This window comes from Pelobates fuscus, chromosome 3 (assembly GCF_036172605.1).
Source record: "Pelobates fuscus isolate aPelFus1 chromosome 3, aPelFus1.pri, whole genome shotgun sequence".
In the NCBI taxonomy this organism is placed as follows: Eukaryota; Metazoa; Chordata; class Amphibia; order Anura; family Pelobatidae; genus Pelobates; species Pelobates fuscus.
In genome coordinates this window covers 148,838,122-148,865,268 of record NC_086319.1, presented here as the reverse complement: position 1 = coordinate 148,865,268, position 27,147 = coordinate 148,838,122, and positions in this window count along the sequence as shown.

Sequence of the window (27,147 nt, the reverse complement as noted above, 5' to 3'; positions counted from 1 at the left end):
GAGGTAATGGAGCATGAGGGTCATGGGGGTGTCAGCCCTCTGGGATAAAAGTACATTACATTAGATACACTGCTGAGATGCATAGGAGTACTTCCAGCCAAGTAGCCTTAGACCCGCCGCCCACGGTATAATTGTAAGTGTGTGGGCTATTCATTAGGGAGTACCTATATACCAGGCACTGACAGTATGCAATGTACCACTTCATAGCCAGACCACTACTGATTAATGAGTTTTAAAACGTTTACAAGGTCTGTAGTGACCATTATGTGCTAAGAGACCAGACAGGACAGGAGTACATTCTGGTTTATGCCCTTACAGACCTCAGAGACTGTTTAAGGCCTGATGGCCTTTGTTTAAGTGAGGCAATCTTGTCCAAACATATATGCCCCTGTTAAAATGGAAGCGGGGCCACTCCAAAGAGGCTCAGCTGGGTATTATCTATTTACCCCAAGAGGAAAAGGAAGTCACTCCCAGAACCTCATGAACATTCAGAAGCTATGTTTCATAGACCGAGCAGTGTGCAGTAAGTACAACAAGCTCTTGTAATAGGAACGTACAGGACGTTCTGGGTAGGTTATAGTGCCTATGAATTAAAACGAACAAACAGCCGAATTGCCCTCTGTTCACAGTCTCACATGTGCGTGTGATCGTAGGTACATTAGGGAAAAAAAGAACGGCGGGAATAGCCGAAAGCGGCTATTCTCGCCGATTACCTGACGTTCATTAGTTTGTGTTGCGAGCGTGTGGCCGAAAGCCGGTGAGAGAGCCGCAAGGAATGATGGGACCGGAAGCGTGCTGTAGAGGACCCGGAAGTTGCTGACGAGAGGGAGGTGAGCAGGCCAGGTGAACAGCGTGCGTACGGCAGGTAGGAAGGGGGGGGGGAGTAGCGTTTATATAGAACGCTTAACTCCTCCCACAAATACAGGCCTTACGGCCTTAAACATATATATATATATATATATATATATATATATATATATTTACAACAATATTTTGTTGGGTACATGCAATTCTACATAATTGTAGAGTAGCTAATTTACTATAGTATACTTGGATAAAGATTGAACAGCTCATAAGAGAGAATTTCTCATGAGTGGAAGTTTAGTTAAGAGTCAGTAGTAGTAGACTCTGAAACCTCCATAAGAAGTCTCATTTTGATGAGTTGTGAATCTAATTAAAGAAAGTCAAACATAAGCCTTATGAGCACACAACATGCTAGGTGATGATGTTCCCTACGCTGTATAATAATACGTTTATTGTGTAAGACTGGTTTAGTTTTAAACAACATTTAGCTTTGCTGTCATATACTTTCTTATGTTTTAGAATTATAGGTGTATATGGTTGGACCAAGTAATGGTAATCATGGACAAATCTAGAACAGAAGTATAAAAACGTCAAAGATCTCCACTGAACAACTGCACTAACACATTTCAACAATTAATGTCTTTGTCACAGTGCTTGATAATCTTTATTGCCGCTCTGTCCCTAATAGCTCTTTGGGAAATACATTAATTGTTGAAACGCGTTAGTGCAGTTGTGCAGTGGAGATCTTTGACGTTTTTATACTTTAATTAAAACTTTGTTTTTTGTTTAATAAATTTTTTTCTGATTACTTTCTGTAACCTTATCTTTGTTTCTACAAATTAGGTGTTGGAAATCCAGTATTCAGTGGGAATCCTACCTACCTGATCTCAGCAACATTTATCACCAAAGACGCTGAAAGTCTGAGCCTACAATTAAGTGGCTCAACAAAATGTGAGTGGGGCCATTTTGTGTTTATTTTATTTTTTTATATACAGATTTCACTATGGTCTGCTATCCCCATGTTTTAGGTGTTTTATCAAGGTTATGGTAAAAAATGCATGTTTGTGTTTATATATATACCGTATATACTCGAGTATAAGCCGAGTTTTTCAGCACATTTTTTGTGCTGAAAAGCCCCAACTCGGCTTATACTCGAGTCAATTGTCTGTATTATGGCAATTTGCATTGCCATAATACAGACAGGGGCTGTGGGGGCTGCAGAGAGATGTTACTTACCTTCCTGCAGCTCCTGTCAGCTCTCTCCTCCTCCGCCGGTCCGTTCAGCTCTTCTGTCAGCTCACAGTGTAAATCTCGCGAGAGCCGCGGCTCTCGCGAGATTTACACTGGGAGCTGACCGAGGTGCTGAACGGACCGGCAGAGGAGGAGAGAGCTGACAGGAGCTGCAGGAAGGTAAGTAACATCTCTCTGCAGCCCCCACAGCCCCCTCCTACACAGTGCCCATCCACTGGACCACCAGGGAAGGAGAGCCCCCCTCCCTGGCCAGCTAGCAAGCAGGGAGGGGGGACGAAAAAATGCATATATATATTAATAATAATAAAAAAAAAAAAAATAATAAAATAAAAATAATAATTAAATAAATAATAATAATAAAATAAAAAAATAATAATAATAAAAAAATGTAATGAAACAAAAAAAATATTAAAATAATAATTAAAAAATAAAAATGCCCACCCCCCACCAAGGCTCTGCATCACACTCTGCATTACACACACACATACACACACTGCATTCACACACACACACTGCACTCATACACACACACACTGCATTCATGCACACACACTGCATTCATACACACACAGCACTCATACACACAGCATTCTCATAAACACACACTGCACTCATACGCAGCATTCATACACACACACTGCATTCATACACACACACTGCACTCATACACACACACACACTGCACTCATACACACACACACACTGCATTCATACACACACACACTGCACTCATACACACAGCATTCTCATACACACACACTGCACTCATACACACAGCATTCATACACACACACAGCATTCATACACACACACACTGCATTCATGCACACACACTGCATTCATGCACACACACTGCATTCATACACACACACTGCATTCATACACACACGCTGTATTCATACACACACAGCATTCCCATACACACAGCATTCTCATACACACACACTGCACTCATACACACAACATTCATACACACACAGCATTCATACACACACACTGCACTCATACACACACACACTGCATTCATACACACACACTGCATTCATACACACACACTGCACTCATACACACAGCATTCTCATACACACACACACTGCACTCATACACACAGCATTCATACACACACACTGAACTCATACACACACACTGCACTCATACACAGCATTCTCATACACACACACTGCACTCATACACACAGCATTCTCATACACACACACTGCATTCATATACACACTGCATTCATATACACACTGCACTCATATACACACTGCACTCATACACACACTGCATTCTCATACACACACAGCATTCTCATACACACACTGCATTCATTATATACACACACTGTAAATAAATATTCAATTAATATAATTTTTTAAGGATCTAATTTTATTTAGAAATTTACTAGTAGCTGCTGCATTTCCCACCATAGTCTTATACTCGAGTCAATAAGTTTTCCCAGTTTTTTGGGGTAAAATTAGGGGCCTCGGCTTATATTCGGGTCGGCTTATACTCGAGTATATATGGTATATATATATATACAGTATCTCACAAAAGTGAGTACACCCCTCCCATTTTTGTAAATATTTTATTATATTTTTTCCTGTGACAACACTGAAGAAATGACACTCTTACAATGTAAAGTAGTAAGTGTACAGCCTGTATAACAGTGTAAATTTGCTGTCCCCTCAAAATAACTCAACACACAGCCATCAATGTCTAAACCGTTGGCAACAAACGTGAATACACCCCTAAGTGGAAATGTCCAAATTGGGCCCATTTAGCCATTTTCCCTCCCCGATGTCATGTGACTCATTAGTGTTACAAGGTCTCAGGTGTGAATGGGGAACAGGTGTGTTAAATTTGGTGCTATTGTTTTAACGCGCTCTCATACTGGTCACTGGAAGTTCAACATGGCACCTCATAGCAAATAACTTTCTGAGGATCTGAAAAAAAGAACTGTTGCTCTACATAAAGATGGCTATAAGAAGATTGCCAAGACCCTGAAACTGAGCTGCAGCACTGTGGGCAAGACCATACAATGGTTCCACAGGAAAGGTTCCACTCAGAACAAGCCTCGCCATGGTCGACCAAAGAAGTTAAGTGCACTTGCTCAGCGTCATGTCCAGAGGTTGTCTTTGGGAAATAGACGTATGAGTGCTGCCAGCATTGCTGCAGAAGTTGAAGGGGTGGGGGGCCGGCCTGTCAGTGCTCAGACCATATGTCTCTTCTAAAGATGATGCACAAGAAAGCCCGCAAACAGTTTGTTGTTGACAAGCAGACTAAGGACATGGATCACTGGAACCATTTCCCGTGGTTCGATGAGACCAAGATAAACTTATTTGGTTCAGATGGTGTCAAGCGTGTGTGATGGCAACCAGGTGAGGAGTACAAAGACAAGTGTGCCTTGCCTATAGTCAAGCATGGTGGTGGGAGTGTCATGGTCTGGGCCTGCATGAGTGCTGCCAGCCTTGAATGCCAACATGTACTGTAACATACTGAAGCAGAGCATGATCTCCTCCCTTTGGAGACTGGGCCGCAGGGCAGTATTCCAACATGATAACGACCCCAAACACATCTCCAAGACGACCACTGCCTTGCTAAAGAAGCTGAAGGTAAAGGTGATGGACCGGGCAAACATGTCTCCAGACCTAAACAATATTGAGCATCTGTGGGGCATCCTCAAACAGAAGGTGGGGGAGCGCAAGGTCTCTAACATCCACCAGCTCTGTGATGTTGTCATGGAAGAGTGGAAGAGGACTCCAGTGGCAACCTGTGAAGCTCTGTTGAACTCTATGCCCATGACAGTTAAGGCAGTGCTGGAAAATAATTGTGGCCACAATGTAGCAGAGTGTCATTTCTTCAGTGTTGTCACATGAAAAGATATAATAAAATATTTACAAAAATGTAAGGGGTGTACTCACTTTTGTGAGATACTGTGTATATATTATTGGGGGTACTGTTGTACTCATAAGACATTACTGAACATAAATATGAGTGTTTTAGATTAGTAAAACATATAATGCTGATTATATAATTTGTAAAGGGCAGTTTGTTTGTGAAAAATATAAAAAAAAACAAATATGAATGCTGATTTTGGGCGAAAACTGTGGAGGTTCCAGGGAGCCGAAGGTGTCGTCCTTCCTCTCCAGCGGCAGTGTGAGTTCCAGGGGGCCGAAGGTGTCGTCCTTCCTCTCCAGCGGCAGTGTGAGTTCCAGGGGGCTGAAGGTGTCGTCCTTCCCCCCCAGCAGCAGTGTGTCCTACAAGGAGCAGAGACAGTTGGTCTCTCTCTCCAGCAGCAGGACAAGGTTATGGGAGTGGAGACAGTCGGTCTCCCTCTCCAGCGGCAGCCTGTGTTTCAGGGAGAGGAGCACAGCACCCTCTCTCCCCAGCTTACCCTACCAAGGGGAGACACCAATCTTGCAGACGGCGCAGATGGGACCGTGTTCTCTGTGCCTGACCCACAGGGATGCTGGACAGCCTGTCCAGATCCCCAGCTACCATCGCAAGAGTATCAGGAGGAGGAGGTAAGCCAATTCTCCCCTCCCCAGCTAACTCCTAACTTGGCCCCAGGGTTAACAGAGGAAATGTTAACCCCCACTGACCCCCACGTTCCCCTGGCTACTGAGCCGGAATATGTCCCATGCACCCCAGCAGAAGAGCTGGCAGCTGGGCAGAGTGCAGTTGGCCTCTGCCCTCCCTTTGTCCCTTGTCCAGAGCCTGATGTCCTGCAGGCTATACCAGTGGAAGAGCTGGCATCAGGGCAGAGTGCCGCTGGCCTCTGCCCTACCGACCCCCTTGTTACAGGACTGGCCTGCACCCCCCTCATCTCAGCAGAAGCGCTGGCATCAGGGCAGAGCGCCGCTGGCCTCTGCCCTCAAGTCCCCACAGCGTGTGGCCCCATCACCCCAGAGGGATACCCAGGTGCAGTAACTGGTTGTTGTGGGTGGGCTGCTCTGGCACTTGTTTATTGTGGGTTGGTGCATCGACTAACGTAGGCACTGACCGACAGAAGGTCAGGTGCCTGGTTAGTCTTTCCCCCAAAGGGGAGATATGTTACAAACTGCCATTTTCTACTGTGCATTGGAGAGGACTGATTGCTAGCCTCCTGCCCTGGGACTATGGCCCTGGGATGTTGTCACAAAATCCTACCTTATGCCTGGGAATATTTACTGCTACCGGCCCTTTAAGAACTAACCGGGCACATATACAGGAACAGAGACCGTGGATTATAAAGACATATTATGCATCCAGCAAAAGACATCAAAACTGGATATAATTGGATGTGCTTACCTGCTTTGTGGGGATTATTCTTTATAACAGTCCATGTATTTTAAAACATTCGTTTTAAATTAATTGTGAGACCCAGACGGTATGGATCCAGCATTCATCATATGAATGCAAACTACCGAACACCGCTCCACCCGGCTACCTAATTAAGTGGTAATTTACCTCCCTGATCGGTACATCCAGCTCTTATGGGAAACGCACAAACGCTTTGTTTCAGTTCCTGGGTGGCCGCCATTTCGGGACTTTTACACGTGTTCGTGGCCATCTTAACTCCCGAACAGCAGTGTTTTGCCGTCTAGTGTCTGGAACTAAAATCGGACACTCGAGTAGGCAAACACCGCTGAGACCTCCATAGCACTGGAGATTCGTGCCCAAACTACCGAACACCCTGCCGTTTGGTAGAAAGACTTAATAGTATATGGGGATTCTAGCGAACGTCGAATTACGCACGGATGGCAAGCCTTTTGGGACTTTTAACGCACGAACAAAGACCTACTTTGCCTGTGCGGTCGGTCAAAACTTTAAAGTCCCATATCTCCCGAACCACTGAACCGAATGAGCTGATTTTTTAATATGTTGGTCCCTCAGAATAGGGCTATGTAACCGGATTTATACATGTATCCCAGGTATTTGGGGTACATCCAAAACTTGGGGCAAAATGTGTCTTTGTTAATTGGGTTACAAGCTTATCTGAGGGGAGGAGATGTGTGGGATGTACCTTATGTTTTATTGGTTGTTGTGTTAATTATGTGGGTGTCTCCCTTGCATGGGCAGAATCACATAAAAGGAGAGTACCTGCCATTAAAATTTAGTTCTTCTTGACCCTCAACACGTAGTCTTGTCTCGTGATTGGAAGGGACAGCTATATTCACACTGGGGATTGCTATGCTCTGCATACTCCCTGCAGCCTTAATCACTTAGCTCTTTTAAGAGCTGTTCCTGGTACGCTCTCCTTGGAGGAGAGGTCTTCCCCACATGGTCCTGGAGGACAGAAGCTGATCGAGGGTGGAAGGAAGACGTCGAGACTCCAGTTAAGCTACGGCAGTTGTGTAGTCTGTGGTGGTTGTGGTGTCTGCTGCAGTGCGTGGAGTCCTCAGGAAGCGCTAGGAGCATCCATCAACGGAAGGTATCCGTTACAGGACATATGAGGAGTATTGTCCCATAAGTCCGGAAAACTACCGCACCTAAGAACCTTAAGGGGACAGGTCTTAGGTGTAATGGATACGTCCTCTGGGAATAACAATAATAGATTTCTCCTTGATATTACAGTTGACAAAAATAACTTCTCATGCAAGATGGACTCAGGTGCAGCAGGAAATTTAATTGATGTTCATTTTGTTAAAAAGAATGCTATACCTATCAAGGAGAGAATATCACCACTGACCGTTGAGGCTATTGACAGGAGACCACTCTCTCAACCCTTAATTACCCATGAAACCTTGCCCATTAACATGTCTATTGGTGCCTTACATAAGGAATATATAATATTCCAAGTTATTGCATCTCCTTCTTGCCCTATCTGTAACGGACACTTTCCGTTAATGAACGCTTACTAACTTGCGCCGAGGACCACAAGCACCGTACTGGACACCACAACCACCGCAGACTCCACAACCGCCGTAGCTTAACTGGAGCCTCGTCATCTTCCGTCCATCTTGGATCAGCTTCTGTCCTCCAGGAACGTGTGGGGAAGACCTCTTCTCCAGGAGAGCGTATCAGGAACAAGAGCTAAGTGATTAAAACTCAAGGGAGTATGCAGAGCATAGCAATCCCGAGTGCGATATAGCAGTTCCCTCCAATAACGAAACAAGGCTACGTATTGAGGGTCAAGAAGATCTCTGGTTTAATTACACACACTCTGCTTTTATGCAATTCTCCCCTCCAAGGGAGACGCCCACATACAATTATGCATTACCCAATCACACAATGGTTACATCCCACAGATTCCCTCCCCTTAGCCTGAGAGGTAACCCAATTATAAGTACAGTTAAAACATACTTTTTACCCAACTTTCATAACTCTAAAACCATACATCCAATATTAATAACAGTTACTAGTGATGTCCCAAACGGTTAGCTGGCGGATAGTTAACTGCGAACATCGCGTGTTCGTGTTCGCCACGGACGGCGAACATATGCAATGTTTGGTCCGCCCCCTATTCGTCATCATTGAGTAAACTTTGACCCTGTACCTCACAGTCAGCAGACACATGCCAGCCAATCAGCAGCAGACCCTCCCTCCCAGACCCTCCCACCTCCTAGACAGCATACAATTTAAATTAATTCTGAAACTGCATTCATTTTTTTATTGTTTTTTATTATTTTATTTTTATTTTTTGGTCTTTCAGCCAAATTTACTAATACTAAGTAAAAATTACTTAGTATTAGTAAATTGTGCCCCTACTCGCAATACCGCGAGTAGGGGCATGTCTATTAAACAGTGAGCAGCCTGTGGCTGCTCACTGTTAAAAAATAAAAAAAGGGTCCACCCTCCCTGAGCGGGTGGGGGCCCTAAAGTAAAAAAAAGGGGGGAGGACCTATTGTCCTCCCTCCTGGCCCCCACCCCTGAGCGGTTGGTGGAGGCCCTAAACACAAATTGGGGGGGACCTAATGTCCTCCCCCCTGGCCCCCACCTCTGAGCGGTGGGTGGGGGCCCTAAATACCAATAGGGGGGGCCCTATTGCCTCTAAACGGCAGGTGGGGGCCGGGGAGGACATTAGGTCCCCTCCCTATTGGTATTTAGGGCCCCCACCCACCGCTCAGGGGTGGGGGCCGGGGGGAGGACAATAGGTCTCCCCTATTGGTATTTAGGGCCCCCACCTGCTGCTCAGGGGTGGGGGCCGGGCGGAGGACAATACGCCCCCCTATTGGTATTTAGGGCCAATAGGGGGGGGCCCTATTGCCTCTAAACGGCAGGTGGGGGCCGGGGAGGACATTAGGTCCCCTCCCTATTGGTATTTAGGGCCCCCACCCACCGCTCAGGGGTGGGGGCCGGGGGGAGGACAATAGGTCTCCCCTATTGGTATTTAGGGCCCCCCCTGCTGCTCAGGGGTGGGGGCCAGGGGGGAGGGCATTAGGTCCCCCCCTTATTCTTGTTTAGGGCTCCCACCCACCGCTCAGGTGGGTGGGGGCCCATAACTATTGTGGCCAGAAAGAGTTCCTGTGGGTTTTAAAATTTGCCTGCTATTGAAGTCTATGGCGGTTCGCCAGGTTCGCCCGTTCACGAACATTTGCGGAAGTTCGCATTCGCCGTTCGCGAACGGAAAATTTCATGTTTGCGACATCACTAGCAGTTACATTATTAATCAGCACATTCCAGATACAAACATACCCAAAAATCATTTGAATCCGTTCAGCCGTTCGGGAGATAGGTATAAGTCCTTTATGACCGATCTATTTTGCACCGAGAAAAAGACTAAGTCCCATTCAAACGATCGTTCGAATCTTCGAACGGGACTTAGTCTCCAGCCGCGGTGTCAAAGAAGGTACGGGTCAGCGGTGTTCGTGCAATTGGGTAGCCGCAAACAGTTACATAGATTTGGCTGCACACACCGCTAACAGCGTTCAAATAGGTTAAAATGGCCGCCGCCACGTGTTCGTTTGTCGAATGGCGGACACTTCGACGACTTCGGCACTTCGACGACTTCGGCACTTCGACTGCATTCAAAGTGCCAGTTTAAAAGTTGTAACCCTGCTCCAAAGCATTTAAAGGGCCAGGAACAGCATTCAAAAATCCATTATGCCCAAATGTAATTCCTAAAGGGCAATACATTCCAGGGCCATAGTCGCAGGGCAGGAGGCTAGCGATCAGTCCTCTCCAATGCCCAGTGGCAAAGGGCAGTTTGTCACACTATCATTTTAGGCTTTCCTTGGCCTAGTAAGCACAGAATGGGGCAAGTATTGTAATGGGAAGTGTATGTTACACCTAACCAAGAGAGTGGGTACCATTAAATTACCCACTACTATACCTCAAAAACCCGAAATTCCCATACAACAATGGGAGGTTAAGGAAGTATTTAGTAAGAGTCAGTACAATATCTTACCTCCTCACAGGTCATATGACTGCTTAATAAATCTGTTACCCGGCGCTATGCCACCTAAAGGGGCAGTATATGCCTTATCACCACAGGAGAGTAAAATAATGGAAGAATATATCAAAGACTCACTAAACAAGGACCATATACAGAAATCATCCTCACCTGCTGGTGCAGGCTTCTTTTTTGTAGAAAAGAAAGATGGAGAATTACGCCCATGCATTGACTACAGAGCATTAAATAAGATTACTGTTAAGAATGCCTATCCTATTCCTCTCATTTCCGAATTGTTTGATAGACTCCAGGGTGCTAAGATCTTTACCAAACTGGATCTCAGGAGTGCATACAATTTGGTAAGAATCAAGGAAAATCATGAGTGGAAAACGGCATTTAACACTAGATTAGATGCGGGCACTACGAGTACCTTGTTATGCCTTTTGGGCTATGCAATGCACCAGCCGTATTCCAAGATTTTATTAATGATGTACTCAGGGATTATATCTATTCTTTTGTCCTGGTTTATTTGGATGATATCCTTTTTAATCCCCTGACCTTCAAACCCACCACAAACAGGTCAAACAAGTATTGCAGACTTTACTGGAAAACAAACTTTATTGTAAATTGGAAAAATGCTTGTTTGATCAGACTGAAGTACAGTTTTTGGGGTATAACATTTCTGCCTCTGGTTTTCAGATGGACCCTAAGAAACTAGAGGCTGTTATACAGTGGCCAGTACCTAGCGGACTAAAAGCCATCCAAAGATTTATTGGGTTTGCAAACTATTACAGAAGATTTATCAAAGGGTTTTCTTCTGTAATAGCCCCCATCACCAATATGACACGTAAGGGGGCTAGTAGTACGGTATGGTCTAAGGAAGCTAGAGAGGCTTTTGAACTTCTTAAACAAAGGTTTGCTTCTGCCGACATACTGAGACACCCTGACACCAGCAAACTCTTCATATTGAAAGTTGATGCCTCCAAAACTGGGGTAGGGGGCGGTTATTTCTCAAAGGGAGAGTAAGGACACCCCTTTGTATCCCTGTGGTTACTTTTCCAGAAAGTTGTCTCCCACTGAGCGCAATTATGATATTGGCAACAGAAAATTGTTGGCCATTGTCCTAGCACTTAAAGTGTGGCGACATCTTTTGGAAGGTTCCAAGGATCCCCTTTTGATCATAACAGACCATAAGAATTTGGCTTATATAGGGGATGCTAAACGTCTATCTTCTAGACAGGCTAGATAGTCTTTGTTTCTGTCTCACTTTAACTTCCTTGTAACTTACAGACCTGGTCCCAAAAATGTGAAGGCTGATGCCTTGTCTAGACAGTTTGATACTGAGTCTTTACAGGAACACGAGACAGCCCCTATTGTGCCTCCTGAATGTATTATCGCTTCTACTGTTCTTTCACTGTCTTCTCCCTTGCTTGGTGCTATAATGGAAGCTCAGTCTCAGTCACAATGCAATAAACCACTGGACAAATTGTTTGTTCCATTAGGTGAAAGAAAGAAGGTGCTGAGGGTGTTTCACCACAATGTGACTGCTGGACACCCAGGTATTAATAAGTCCATATCTGCGATCACGAGATCATTTTGGTGGGATTCCCTTAAAAACAATGTGAAGGACTACGTGCAGGCTTGTTCAGTTTGTGCTGTTTCTAAGGTCCCTCATAAGCTTCCTTGTGGTTTGTTGCAACCACTTCCTGTACCTAGTGTTCCATGGTCCCACTTGTCAATGGACTTCATCGTTGAACTTCCAAGTTCCAATGGCTATACCACCATTCTTATGGTGGTTGATCGTTTCTTCAAGATGGCTCATTTTATTCCACTTAAAAAATTGCCATTCTCTCAAGACCTGGTTCTTATCTTTATACATGAGATTGTCTGACGGCATGGCATTCCTCACAATATTGTGTCTGATAGGGGCTCTCAGTTTGTGTCTCGGTTTTGGAGGGCGTTCAGTAAACAGTTGGGCATTGAATTGACCTTTTCTTCAGCTTACCATCCCCAAACTAATGGCACGACTGAGAGGGCTAACCAGTCATTAGAGTTATATCTGTGTTGTTTTGTAAATAGCACTCAAGATAATTGGTCCGAATTACTACCCTGGGCTGAGTTTGCTAGGAACAATGCCACCCATGACTCTTCTGGTCACAGCCCATTCTTTGTTAATAACGGTCATCATCCTACTGTCCTGACGGCTATTTTCTCCGAGACAACTATCCCTGCTTTGGATGATCGCCTTTCTTCTATCCGTGATACTTGGACCAAAGTTCATTCCGCTCTCAAAACTGCGGCTGATCGCTTAAATTTCTATGCGGATAAACAGCGGGGTGCCAACCCTGTTTACCAAGTGGGTGACAGGGCATGGTTATCATCGAGCAACAACAAATTGAAAGTTCCTAGTATGAAGTTTGCACCCAGATTCCTGGGCCCCTTTAGTATCCTTCGGAGGATTAACCCTGTGTCATATTCTCTGGCCCTCCTGGCCCTTATTACGTATTCCAAATACCTTCCATGTGTCGCTACTCAAACCTCTTGTTTGCAATAAATATACTGTCTCAAGTGTCCCTCCTCCTCCTTTAGTTGTTTCTGGACAGGAAGAGTATGAGGTCTCTTCCATAATTGATTCCAGGTTTTCTCGGGGCACTTCACAGTACTTGGTGGATTGGAAAGGTTATGGACAAGCAGATCGTTCTTGGGTTCCAGCATCTGATATACATGCTGGCCGCAAAATTCACTATTTTCACGCCACGTTTCCTCTCAAGCCTGGTCCTGCCTGCCCGGTGGGCGTTCTTCAGGTGGGGGGTAATGTCACGTATTCATCCGCTTATAAAAATGTGGTTAATGGCATTTACTATCCACACAGGAAGAGTTGTGCCAAGCAGCAACCAAATCCACAGAAGGGTTAATGCTGAGCAGCAATTATGCAAATGGGAACCTGGTAGCTGCCTTTGGGGTCAAAGGCCGGTTACAGCCTATTAGATCTAGAAGAGTTCTCATCCTGCTCAGTGCCCTGTCGTGGTTTCCCTTGTGGTTGTCCGAGAGCACGTTCTTGATTCAAGTTTCTTCTGGTTTTTGACTTTGGCTTTGATTTTGACTTCCCTGTATTATGTATCCCTGACTTCTCTGTGTCTGTGTCTCTTTCTGTATCCCCTGACCTTGGCAAGTATCCTGACTATTCTTTGGTACGTTAAGTTCGGCCATTCTAAGGCCCAATAAGACGTTACCTATTAGTCATCTGTGTGACACAATTCTACGTGCTGGATCAACTAGTAATCCTGACAGCCAGTGAGGAACTCCAAAATCAGGGGCAGATATGGGATCCATTGCCCGTCCCACACACCAACAAGACCACAGTCACCATGATGATCGATAGGCATTTTGAGTTCCTGGTACCCATGTGTTGCCAAGGAGGTGGAAAGGTCCTTAGAAAGAAGCCACCCCAATAGATGTAGGAGGTACATCTATTCCACTAATCCGTGTGAGTTCCCATCCGGATCCAGAAAGAGGCTCTGGAAGTTCTCAAATGCGGACAGTCTATCGCCATTTCCTGTAACCAAGGGAACCACAGCTGCAACCTCCACAGAGGAGTGACCAACACCATTGTACAGTCTTGCCGGACCAATTTCAAGAGCGTGTGAGCAATCAAGTGGAAAGGAGGGAAGTCATACAGCCAGGCGTCCGGCCACGTCAGAATGAAGGCGTCCGTTGCCAATGCCGCTGGATCCGGCCTCCAGCTGTAAAACTTCCGCAGCTGGGTGTTTAGTCGGGATCCAAATCCACTTGTAACGATCCCCATGACTGCTCTATACCTTGGAACACCGAGGCGTGTAAGCGCCAATCCCCAGAGTCTTTTAAATATCTTGAATTCCAATCCATCCACGAATTTTCCAAGCCTGGCATATTTTCCGCCGTCACTGAGACGTTGTTGTGTAGTATCAGTATCCAGTATCCTTGACTTCGTTCCCCTCAGATGGTTGATGTAACGCACCGCCAACATGTTGTCCATCTTGAATACAATGCAGAAGTTCGCGTGACCGGGTGTAAGACTGCGAATAGCGAAGGCACCTGCTAAGAGTTCCAGACAGTTGATATGCAGCGACTTCTCGATCTCGGACCACGTGCCTCCGGTGGAAACATTGCCACAGCACGCACCCCATCTGTGCACACTGGTGTCGGGTTCCATGCCTCCATGTGAGCAAGCCACCAGATCAACTCATCTCTGAACTCGTCGTCCAACTTCAGTCTCGCCTCGTAAGAGTGTCCTGATCGGAGGTAGGTGCCTTTTAGACATTGAAGGGCACGATAGTACAGTGGCCCCGGAAAAATAGCCTGGATGGAAGCCACGAGTAGGCCGATGACCCTTAACAACTGTCTGATCGACTGATCCGATGCCCAAAGGGCTTGCCTGAGTTCCTTCTTTATGGCTTTTATTTCAAAAGAATTATCTTAAAATAATAGAAAGTGCATATTACTTATTGAATTGGAAATATTGTTAACAATAAAAAATATATATTTTTAAATATATTAAAATTTTACCCATTTTAATAGATATGATGTGTGTGGGAGTATGGTCTATGACGTTTAAAAGTGACAAATCTGAAAATCTGAATTTAATCCATGGGGGATAAGTGTATTAAAATTAAAAATAGACCTAATTTCCTCTTTTCATAATTCCTTAATGTTGTCTCTTCCCCTCCAGTCTTTATTAACCAATTTTAAGGCACAGAAGAATCGGCCTTCTGGGCTTTAATTGTGTACCATCTTAAAATGTTGAGAGACTGAGTGAGTGTCCAGATCCTTTTTAATATTGCAGATATGTTCTGCAATTCTCACTTTCAATGGTCTTATGGTCCTGCCCATGTATAGAAGGTTGCAGGGGCATTTCAAGATGTATATTACGCCCTTGGAATAACATGTCAGGTCGTGCCTAATTTTGTACTGTTTTCCAATAGTATGACATATCTATTAGGTGCCTCAGACTGTCAAAGGGGTTATTTGGTTTTTCTATTTCTAAAGAGCTTTTAACGACTATGTTTATAAAATTCTTTGTTCCTCTGTAGATAATCGTTTCTTCGGATGGTATGATCATATTTACAATTGGATCCTCCTTTAGAATATACCAATGTTTTTTTTAAATATTTTTTATTTTCTTTGTGTTGACATTGTAATTGCAAATGAAGGGGGCTTCATTTTGTCCTAAAGCATTTTCTTTGCTTTTATTTCTGTATTCTAGAAGTGTTCTTCTTGGTAAATGTTTTACTTCCTCTAAGTTTCCCTTAAGGTCTTCCCTCCCCTAGCCTTTTTCCAGGAATTGTTTATGTGTGTTGCTTGCTCCACATAATCCAAGTCTTCCGTACAGTTTCTTCGTATCCTCATGAATTGTTCCCTTTCTATTATTTTAAGATAATTATTTTCAATGCTTATCTCCAATTATATAAGGTATTTATTATTTAATATTAGAGATTTTTAAAAAACTATAAACAGGAACGCGCTCTCGGACAACCACCAGGGAAACCACGACAGGGCACTGAGCAGGATGAGAACTGGGCCTAAATATCCCTCCTCTAGATCTGATAGGCTGTAACCGGCCTTTGACCCCAAAGTCAGTTACCAGATTTCCAATTGCATAATTGCTGCTCAGCATTAACCCTTCTGTGGATAAGGTTGCTGCTCGGCACAACTTTTCCTGTGTGGACAGTAAATGTCATTAACCACATTTTTATAAGCGGATGAATACGTGACACACTGAGAGCCAAACTCCTAAGTATTTGAGTGCCTTCTCGCACCATTGGAAGTCTAGCTTGGCTTTCAGTGAGGTTTCCAGCAACCGGAGGCATCCCACATTGAGGATTTCAGATTTCAGGTTGGACAGTAGTCCGTATGTGTTGAATTGATGTATAAGCTCTTTTAGGGATGAGGGAATACTTCCGAATTTGTGATAGTAAATAGGAGGTCAATCTAGGGAAATGGTGAAGCGCTATATTTATATATAAGGTCAGAAAATACAGAGAATCTTTGAGAATAAGTGGATATACCTTAAATATCCTTTTTCTTTCTCTTTTGAGATCTTAACCTTGATATACGGTTCCTTAAAAGTATAAACACAAAGAATATATCATAGTATAACACTGTAAGGTATATTTTCAAGTATGTATATAAGATTATTCCCACTCACACTTTAAAGAGCCAAAATGTTTTTTAGCTCAGTTCATGCGCTTATAGGGTCCGTAAAGGCGACCCTCTCCCTTCTTGGGCGGCTTTTGTTCTTCCTTTTTCAATCTAGGACATAAAGTGCATATAGTGTAGTATCTTTGGTAAATGGCTTATATACGTGTAATTCAGAATGGGGTACTCACAAAACCAGAGCCTTCAACTAGGCTCAATGGTACAGCATATGTGGTTAAGGACCACAATCCTTCTTTTTGGTAGCAGGAACGAAATTTTGCCAGATAGTGTCTCAGTAAAAATAGTAATTTTATTTGACTATCACTCTTTTAAAAAGTATATCAATATAAAAATATCAAACAGTAAATATAAATACACACTATAAAGGCAAAAAAAAATAAAAAGTCCAATAGTTACAGTCTTTTCCAGGACGCGTTTCGCAAAATAGGCTTCCTCAGCTGGATAAAAAGTCTTTGCAATATTCTTTGGACAGGTTCCTGCTTTAAATACCTTCTTCTTACTTGAATAATTGGTGTGCGGGCTTTTTAATTCTCGCGGGCTATTGCCATGGTAACGGCAATGCTCTGCGTGTCAAGCCTCTTTCGCAGTTGTATTTCCGTGTACGTCACTTCCGGTTTCGCTTATATCCGGTTTTCATGCGTTCCACTTGCGGTTCAGCTCGTGGATGCATCCGAATCGGCACAGATATAGAGGAAGAGAGGGAGAATACATCCTATCAAAGTTCGATCGTGTTTTTCTTTTTACTCCTTATAACTTTATACATATAAATCTTTGCTCTAAATTTGTAACATAACCAGATACTGGAGTTTTTATTCCACTTGAAGATTTGTCCGGTATAAATAAAATATAAGTTTTCTAATATCGTGTATCTTCTTTATAGTCCGTAAAAGATCAGATTATATCTATTTAGGGGATTTTAATCAATCGCTTTCGGTGCTTAGAGTGAATATGATATGATATAAAAATTCATGTAGAAGACAAAGAGGGAATGCTTTAAGGTGCTGAAGGAAAGTTCCTTCTATGTATACAAAGTTATCGATATCCTTCTAAAACCAAATCAATAAGGTGCTAGGTATTAGGTCTATGCTACAAGGGAATCAGTCGTAAGCATAGAGGTGGTCAAAAAATCCATATAAGTCAAAATAGGTAAAAATCTTAAAAAGGTAAATCTAGGACAAGTATAAAATCAACCACTTTAGAGTGCTAAAATAATGAGTAGACTATATAAGGTAAAATAAACCACTTAAGGTGCTGTGTTGAATATAATGAAGCAAGGGACTAGTATAAGGCATAAAACGAGTTAAAAATAAAGGGATAAAATAAACCACTTAAGGTGCTGAATAAATGATGCTCTAGGGCAGGTAGGTGTAACACATATATGAGATAAAACCAACCACTTAAGGTGCTAGGTGTAAGGGAGAATACTGACATACAATAACGTCATAGGATGGATAAGATTCCTATCTAAAAACTGAATATGTAAAAGGAATCTCTATGTATAGGTAGTAAGAAGTCTAAAAGGTATATCACACTGGAAATATAGGTAATCTATGTATATTAATATAAAAAAAACGTCTATAAAGACTAGGGTCAAAAAACCTAGATTCTATATGTATATCACAGAGGAAGGAGGGGGAGCGGAGCAATATTAGATCTATTTAAGAAAGTGGCACATCTCGAAATCTGCGTTCAGCCCATTCGGAATAAGAGTATTTAATTTAAAAATCCACTCCATTTCTTGTTTACTCATTTTTGCATCAAAATTACCTCCTCTCCAATCTTTATCTACTTTCTTTATGCCCAAAAATGTGGTGTTTTTAAACTCGCAGTTATGGACCGATTTGTAATGTAATGAGACGCTGTGATTTTCAAAGCCTTTTGTGATATTCCGGCCATGTTCCTCTATTCTAATATGTAGGGCTCTAGTGGTTTTTCCCACATAGAATAAGCCACAAGGGCATCTAAGTGCGTAAATGACATTATTTGAATGGCAAGTTAAAAAGTCTTTGATAGTATACTCCGTGCCATCTTTATTTAAAAAAGTCTTTATGTGTCGCTTCTTATTAGTAGTTCTCTTGCAGGCTAGGCATTGGCCGCAGCCGTAAAATCCTTTATCAGAGGTTAAAAAGGGATTTCCTGTTCTTTTCTTTTTTATGAAACTTGATGTCAGGGTGGTACGTAAATTATTTACCCCTCTATGTATAAATTTTGGTTTGTCAGGGAGGAACGTTTTTACAGTGGGGTCCTGTAATAGGATAGGCCAAAATTTGGAGACTATCTTTCTTACTTTAAAATTGTCAGTGCTAAAATTGCATATGAAGGGGATTTCTTTCATTTCGTTTTCTTTTTTCTCCTTATATTTTAAAAGGCTATTTCTTTCTACTTTTTTCACTTCTTCTCTTGCTTTTTCTAATTTCTGTTCTTCGTATCCCTTTTCTAAAAAGTCTCGTTTAATCTTATCTGACTGGATTTTAAAAATATTTAGATCAGTGCAATTTCGCCGAATTCTTAAGAATTGGCCCTTCGGAGCATTTTCTAGCCATGGTGAGAAATGGCAGCTGTCTCTTTCTATATAACTGTTGGCTTCTACTGTTTTGAAGTGATTCTTAGTTTTAATAGTGTTATTTTCTATGTATATTAAAAGGTCTAAAAATACAACCTCTATTTTGCTCCAATTGCTCGTGAGTTTGATTCCCCACGTGTTTAGGTTTAAATAATTTAAAAACTCTATAAGATCAGTTTCTTCTCCTTTCCAAATAAAGAAAATATCGTCAATGTAACGGCCATAGGTGACTAAGTTGTCCCTCCAGCTATGCGGGCCATAAATAAAAGAATCTTCCCAGTGGGCCATGAATAAATTGGCATAGCTGGGGGCAAACTTTGTCCCCATGGCCGTTCCATTTATCTGCAAGTAGAATTCCTCACCATACCAAAAAAAATTATTATTTAAAATCAATTCAATCCCTTCAAGGATAAATTCCATTTTTTCCTCTGTGTAATCTGAAAAGTTATTTAGTTGGTATTTTACTGCATTACATCCATATTTATGGGGAATGTTACTGATGTGGGATTATTTAAAAAACCTTATTGTACTTGTATTCAATTATTGCACTAACTCCATTTTAACTTTATACTGTGACAATCCTCCATTTTGTCCTCCTAACCTGACTTGTTCAATCTTCCATTTTGTCCTCATAACCTAACTTGTTCATTTTAAAATCACCTTACATGACAGAATTTCCCAGCACATCTAATACAATAGAACAAAGACTGTATTTTCTATAAAGACATGATTAACACAGGAATTGCTGACTTTCCCTTAGATTTGCAACATAGTATAATTTGAAGGCCATGCGAACACAGTAGTAATGAAATGTTCTATTCATAAGAGACCTTGCACCTGGCCACGAGGCCTGAGATCACCGACCGTGTAAAATGACGCTCAAGACCCCTTGTCCCCCACCCGTGTCCAGAACAATCCCACCTCTTGGTGGGTGGACACGGGATTAACCACTTAGTCTTTTGAGCCAATTAATAATATTGATAGGAGGACACTAATCCCGACACTTAACAATTAATCCAATTAATGATGTTTATTTACTGATATTCTAATAATCAATGATGACGTAAAATGTCTCTTAAAAGGACCTGCGCGTCCACTTTTTAATCACTTGCCAATAAATTTTCTCGAAGTTATTTTAACCTGAACCTTGTGTGTCAGACTTAATTACTTCAGCGTATATACGCAATTTATTTTATTGATTTGGACAGGAACAGATAGACATTTAAACATTTTGGTTTACTGCTAAAAAGTACCATAACAACTTGGCTGCCCAACGTGGGGCATCGGGCTATGTCCGGCCGGTGAGCCGTCCTAAGGAAGACAAGGGTGGACGGAGGAATCCAGGGGGAAGGAAGGGAGATTGATCACCTCCAGATACACGGTAGAGACTTCTGCAGAGCCACCGGTACGTTCCGGCCCCTTTGATTGACCCGTCCACGTGTCTGTGACTGCTTCCCGGGAGGACATCAAAGACAGGTAATATCTTGCCCGGTGTCTCGTTACTCATTTGTTTACCTGCATTTTAGTCTATCTGTTGCCTGGGTGTGTTTGAATTGTGTTTGAATTGTTTGCCTGTTTCCCCATTTTGAGATAAAGGGGGGGGTGGACCTGCAGGGGATTTGCCTGGGGTTCTGTCTTGCTTGTTTTCCCCTTTTTGGGATAAAGGGGGGTGGACCTGAGGGGATTTGCCTGGGTCTTCTGTTTTGTCTGTTTATCTGTTTGTATTTTACCTCTTTTGGGATAAAGGGGGGTGGACCTGAGGGGATTTGCCTGGGTCTTCTGTTGCCTGTTTTACCCCTTTTAGGAACCACGGTGCTGTGGTTGTAGGGAAAAAGGGGGGTTGACCTGTGGATGTGTTCCTGGGGGTCATCTTTTCCTGTTTAACTCTTTTAGGAGCCTCGTGGCTGTGGCTGTAGGGAAAAAGAGGTGTGTTGGATCTGTGGAGATTGTGTAGACTCATAGTTTCCTGGGGATCCTTCTTGTGTCACTTTGATAGCCTTGCTAGCTTCTCTGTGCACGTTACTCTGCTTGCAGAGTGGTGGTACCCTCCAGCTTTGAGCGCTGAGCTGGAGCTATTCCAATTTTTATTTTGTGGTGTGTGAATTCGGGCAGGCATTGCTGTCTTCATCACCACGGAGTAGTGGGACTTATAAAGTGGGTTTTTATAGGGGCACTACAAGGGTGAGGGTAGCGCAGACACCATTAGTGGGCTGCTGTGACGAGGGAGGCATATGGATTTCGGACCGGTGTTAGCTGTTATCCTTGGCCGTTGGTAGTAAGATACTACGGGATTGAGGGAGGTGACTTTGGAGTAAGCACACGAGTAAAGGAAAGGAATTACTGTTGATTTTATTTGAACTGTGATGCATGCACTGTATTTCAACTGTATTGTTGTCTTGGTTGTTTAATGAGGAGTCTCATGTACTCCTGTGTCTGTCTCTAAGGATTTTTCCTTGCCTTTCATCTTTTTCTACACTTTCTATATTATTATACTATCCACTCCCATTCCTCTTAAAAGAGAAGTGATTGGTCACACACTCCTCACCTCGCTCCAATCCGTGTCTACCACTCCGGGTAGGCGGATTCAGTGACTAGTCTACGTTTTGGGAAGACGCACCTGAGAAAGTCCCACGATTCTCAGGTGGCAGTCGAGCATTGTAGACGTTCCTGTTCAATTTTCCTTCTCTCTCTCTATATCTAGGACGCTGGTATAGGGGTAAAGGGACTATGGGACAGGATTTAGATAAGCCCAGCAAGGGCTGGTTAGCATGTGATTTAGTAGAGAACAGAGAGGGTGAAGAGATGGTTAAAGGTGTTGAAAAGATTGCAAAAGTATGTAAAATTGCTGTACCGACATGTGGAAGATTGCAACCAGAAAGTTGGCGCAAGTTACTAGCAGAAATGAAAGGCAAGCTTACAGATAATGATTTATTAAAGACTGCTGAAGCATGGTACAGAGTAGCGAAGGCTATTCAGTTAGAAGGTTGGGTTGAGGAAGAGATAAATCACAAGGGTGTGAAATTGTTTGTGTATCATAAAAATTGTGTTGCTGGGGTCTTCCCTCAGCCAGCGCCCCAAAATGGCGCCCAGGGGATGTCTATCCCCAAGGTTCAGTCAGCCATAGGTGATAGCCAGCTGACTATGTTCCCCACTCCCAATCCTCCCGAATCCCATCTCACCACCTCCCCTGTCTGCCCGGTCCTGAATTCTGATGGATCTTTCTTTACCCCTTCCCCTTCTCTAACAGTCCCATCATCCCCAGCCATCCCTCCCTTCCATGCCTAATCCTAACATCTCATCTGCCCCCTCCTCCCTGCAATCCCTCTCCATGGTTAATCCCCTTCCATCAGCACCCGCCCAACTAACTACCCCTCCCTCCCTTGCTGCTACTCCTCTTTCTGCATCCATCCCCACTAATCCCGTCCTGTCTCCTCTCATAACCAGCTCCGCCCCAGTCCAATATCCTACCTCCTTAACCGTACCTGCCCACCCTACTCTTTTGCCCTCCCCTGCCTGGCCCTACCCCTTCCCATATCCCATGGCCCTGCCCTACCCCGGTTACCCTCCCTTTCCCCAAGCCACTCCCCAGGTTCCGGTCATGCCCAGTCCGGCTCAGTCCGTCCCGGAAGTGCCCATATCAAACATGGCCGCCACTTCTTCCCTTAATCCTAATGCAACTCCTTTCCCCGCCTCCAATATGGCGGCCCCCAGTTCAGCCCTGATGCCGGTAATCCCCGGTGACTACCTGTCTCCAGGTTATGACTCGCTAGCCACCCCTGCATCTGGGGCTCATTCCCAACCACCGATCCTTTCACCTCATGCGGGCCCTGCACCGCGCAAAAGAGCCAATATCATAGAATTCGATGATGACGAGATGGACAGGGTGTCCCATGTCTCATCGGAGCTTGCCGCGGGAGCCCCAACTCATCGTTCTATCGATGACCCCTTTGGCCACAAGGGTCGGGGAGAACGGGCCCCTCCTAAATATGTTGCTTTCAATCCCACTCAAGCTAGTGCTCTAATGAAATCACTCCCTGACCCAGAAAAACAGCCTATGCCCTTCTACCGAGGGATAGTTCAAATTCAAAAGACTTATTCCGCCGCATGGCGTGATCTACTGAGCATTTGTGCTATTAAAGCAGGGGATGCATATTGGCCAAGCATGGCCCGACACCTAAGTACAGATTTGCTCAGCAGTGATGTTGATTACCCCTCCGGAGTAACTTTTTGCGCCCAATTAAGAGAATGGGCTAAGGACAAACTTGCAGATCAGGCTGCTGGCCTTACTGATGTTATTCAAGATAAAGGAGAATCAGTGGAAAGGTTTCATGCAAGACTGTATCAAATGTTTACAGATTTGGGGTTTGATCTTACTGACAAGATTCATTCACAAATGCTGTCAGGTGCGTTTGTCCAAGGTGTTAAAGACTCTATACGCAAGGGAATCATTGCTGCACGCCCTGAATATAAGGTTGTTCCCCTGGATACCCTACTTTTAGTTGCTAGGGGCTTAGAATCTGCCCAGACCCCCAGAAGGCCAAGCTCTGCCCCTCTTATGGTATCACGCAGTACCCCTGTCCCCAGGGGCACCAGACCAGAGGATGGTTTCTGCTTTAATTGTAAAGCCAAGGGACATTTTAAAAGTGACTGTCCAGAACCCAAGAGAGAGCCAAGAAAGCCATCCAGGCCTGCCCCGGCCCCTAAGGCCGAAAAAGAGGTTCCGATAATTGAGGAACCCGATGATTAGGAAATTGGCAAGCCTGTGTCTGTAACCCCTGTAATGGCAGTGTCTACCGGGGATAAAGGGGGGCCACTTGCCACAGTGACTTTGCCCATTGAAGGCCACCCTACCACCTTTCTAGTTGACACAGGTGCAGCCCGTAGTGTTCTCCGTGAACAAGACCTGCCAGATCCATCCTTTCTGTCAAATATTGATGTCTCTTGTGTCGGAGTGGATGGCCAGCCAAGACATAGCCCTTTAACAACTCCACTCCGAGTTGGCTCCAGCCTGCTAGCTCGCTTTGTGGTATCCTCCACATGCCCAATTAACCTGTTAGGTGCTGATGTTCTCTCACGCCTGCAAGCATCCATTACCTTCACCCCGGATGGGCAGGTAGAAATGTCCACACCTCTATCTGAATCAGACACCTCAGCCTTGTGCTCCTTGCCTCTAATGCTGCATTTAGAAAAGCCCCGTGAGAAAGCAGCAGAATTAAGGTCCAATTTCCCAGAGGCATTAAAAACACAGGTGCCCGCCAAGTTATGGTCCTCAGGCCCAGAGGACATAGGTCACCTAAATGTTCCCCCTGTGGTGGTAAAGCTTATTCCAGGGGCTAAATTACCAAGAAAACCACAATATCCATTAAAACCAGCACAGGCTGCTGCCATTTCAACCCACATCAAGGCACTCTTGGAGAAGGGTGCCCTAGTGAAATGCAAATCTGAATGCAACACCCCATTATTCCCTGTGAAAAAGAAAACTCCAAAAGGTGAGCCAGAGAAGTACAGGATGGTTCAGGATCTCCGTGCTGTTAATGAAGCTACCGTCCTGGACACCCCTCTTGTACCAAATCCCCATACTCTGCTCTCTGGAGTCCCACCATCTGCAAAATTTTTCACAGTCATTGACCTAGCAAATGCCTTTTTCAGTGTTCCACTGGACCCATCCTGCCAATACCTGTTTGCTTTCACCCATGAGATGCAACAGTATACCTGGACTGTCATGCCCCAAGGGGCACAAAATTCACCAAGTCAATTTGCAAAGGCCATGGCCACCATCCTTGACCCATGGCAAGCCGAGCACCCAGAAGTTGTTCTGCTTCAGTATGTGGATGATTTGCTGCTCTGTGGAGATGATATACCCACTACTGAAAAGTGCTCAATTAGCCTGCTTTGTTATTTGGCAGAACAAGGATGCAAAGCTTCACTCATCAAGCTACAGTTCTACCAACCCTCAGTAATTTTCCTTGGACATTGCCTATCTCAAGGTACCAGACATCTTACCCGGGACCGGGTAAGAGCCGTACTGGATATTCCAACTCCAAGAACTTCAAAATCTCTCCATGCCTTCCTAGGCCTCATTTCCTACTGCAGAGCATGGATCCCAGAAGCCTCCCTGCTCATGCAACCCCTCTATGACGCACTTAAGTCTGACCCTTTCTGTTTAACTAATGAAGCTCTGGACAATTTCAATGCTCTCAAACGTGCCATTGCTTCTGCTCCTGCCTTGGGCCTACCTGATTACTCCAAACCTTTCAAATTATTTGTCTCTGAAAGACAAGGCCACGCAACAGGAGTTCTCACCCAAACTAATGACTTAAGAGGCCGCCAGAGGCCTATTGGATATTTCTCATGTCAACTGGACATTGTGGCCAGAGGGACTCCTTCCTGTCTCAGGGCTGTTTTTGCTGCAAGAGAGCTCATAGATAGAACCTCAGACCTGGTCCTTGGCCACCCCCTGGTTGTTTTGGCCCCTCATGACATTTCTGCCATCATCAACCAAGTCCAGCTCAAGCACGTGTCTCCAGCCAGACACCTACGCCTCCAGTGCCATCTTCTTCTACCTGACAACATTTCCATCCAAAGATGTCAAGTTCTTAACCCATCCACTCTTCTTCCACTCCCTGAGGGGGGTATCTATTATGGATTTATCACAGATGAAACCTACATTTACCTGCTTTGTGGATGTATCAAGAAAGTCATGCATCCACATTTGACATTTTATGAAGGTGAAAAGCCTCTCTGTGAAGGCCCAGATCACGCCTTCTGTACCATGTGGTACAAACCAGACATTACTCCCGAGCCTTGCTATGAAGATGAGCTCTACCATTGGACTGATGTTAAGCTCACTGCTCAAGATTTCTATTGTGACTCTGAAGGCAATAGCATGGTCTTGGTCCAACTACCTCAACAACTTAACTACCTCTACCGCCATTGGGATACTGCTATCCCACATATTCCTGTTACCAAATTGAAGACAAAGTCATGGAATGATCTTGGGCCCATGGCAAAGTTATGGGCCACCATGGATGAAGAACAGCTACTGGAAAATGGTATTGTCAAATACCCAACAACTGACCTTCTGGAAGCATGGCCACGCCACTTCCTAGAAAAAGAATTTCAAGATCTGGTCATAGTGAATGATTATGACCCCGAAACACCTCATGACTGTTTTGAACAGATGAAAATGGAGACAGTGCACCTACCAACCGTGCACGAGAATCCATTACCAGATCCGGATTTTACCCTGTTTGTGGACGGTTCAAGATATGCTGATGAAGAAGGAAGATACCATACAGGATATGCCGTAACCACAACAGATGAAGTTATCAAATCATCATCCTTACCACCAGCAATGTCTGCGCAAGAAGCTGAATTACAGGCTCTGACTTCAGCATGCAAAATTTCCGAAGGAAAACGTGCCAATATCTATACAGATTCAAGATATGCTCTAGGCGTGGCACATGACTTCGGCCTAATCTGGAAGACAAGAGGATTTCTTACCACCGCCGGTACGCCAGTCAAGCATAGTACTGCAATCAAGGAGCTAATGGATGCCCTCCTACTCCCTAAAGAAGTGGCCGTCTTGAAGGTAAAGGCCCATGGGAAGTTGGATACAGATGAAGCAATGGGCAACCATTTGGCTGATCAGGCTGCTAAGCTAGCAGCCAGGGATTTGCAGGAAGTGGATGAAGACGTGTCCGGACAAGAAGAAGAAGAAGAAGTCCCTATTTTTGCTCTGCAAACTCTTCCTACTGATTTGCGAATTTTGCGAGAACAGCAAGCTGCAGTCACTCCTGAAGAAATCCAGAAATGGAAAAAGAAAGGAGCTGTCCAAAAGGACGAAGTATATTACAACAACTTCAAATTCTGTCTCCCCAAAAATTTATATCCAGCAGTTGTCCAATGGGCACATGGGCCTGCACACTTGTCAAAGGAATTAATGGCCGCCCTCATACAGAAGTATTATGAAGCACCCGGAATCACAACATTGATCAGCAGCTTCTGTAAGGCCTGT